The sequence below is a fragment of the Trachymyrmex cornetzi genome, unplaced genomic scaffold (genome assembly GCF_001594075.2).
Source record: "Trachymyrmex cornetzi isolate Tcor2-1 unplaced genomic scaffold, Tcor1.1 scaffold1648, whole genome shotgun sequence".
NCBI classification, from domain to species: domain Eukaryota; kingdom Metazoa; phylum Arthropoda; class Insecta; order Hymenoptera; family Formicidae; genus Trachymyrmex; species Trachymyrmex cornetzi.
This window is the reverse complement of record NW_017296254.1, coordinates 16,077-17,013: the sequence shown is the minus strand read 5'-3', so window position 1 is coordinate 17,013 and position 937 is coordinate 16,077.

Here is a 937-nt window from a genome sequence, read left to right as displayed (position 1 = left end):
TTTGTCGCGGCTGGTGTGTTTGCTGACGGCGGTGTGTATGTGTGTGTATACAATGTGTCGGTGCGAGTGTGCGGTGTGTATGTGTAGTGCGTATGTGTGTGGGCGGCGGGCACGATTCGCAGTGCGAACGTGGTCGCGTGAATCGCTCGGTGACGCGGGGTGCGCGGAACGCGGGCTTACACCGCCAGCACGTGCGTCGCGATGTTCACGCGACGCGTCGCAACGCGAGGAGCGATATGTCGCCCCGATGGATGCGCTTTCTGCGTTAGCTTTGCTGTACGGCACGACTTTGACTGTCGGGAACGTCCGACGGAGGCGGGCAAAAGCCAACCCCCTGGTTCTTGTCGAAGCCGGTCGTGCATAGCGCGGAAAAGCGGAACTCTCGTCTCGGTCGCCTTGTTGCAAGGCTCTCGGAGCGGTCGCTGCAGCTGGTCGGAAACGGCCGACAGAGGCAGGGCGAGCCCTACCACCGCGGTGCAGCGAAACGGTTCGAGGAGCGAGCAATGAGCGGTGAGCGGAGAGCGGAGTTGAGTGCAGTCTCGGACCGGTAAATGCCGGTAGTGGCGGAGAATTCCCTCACCACCGCAGTACTGCTCAGGAGTTCGGATCTCTAGGAAGCGGTCGGTTTTCTAGGAGCTGGAACTAGGAGCAAAAAGCCCGAAATATTTGTTCGCCGGGCTTTTATACCGGATTGTTGCTCCCACTCGTATTGTTCCGGAATCATTCGGTGACTCTCGGCGTGGAACAATACGAGCGAGAACGGCGGCGCTCGGCGTCGTTCGGCGACGCTCGGGTTTCGTAGACTTGGAAGTCTCGCGGCCTGAAATTATGCTTTTGTTATATTTCGAGCGTACCGCGCTCTCATCGCATACGGTGACCGGGGTCACCGTAGCGGCATCCGGCGAGTTGGTGTTGCCGGGAATGATGCACTTATGGG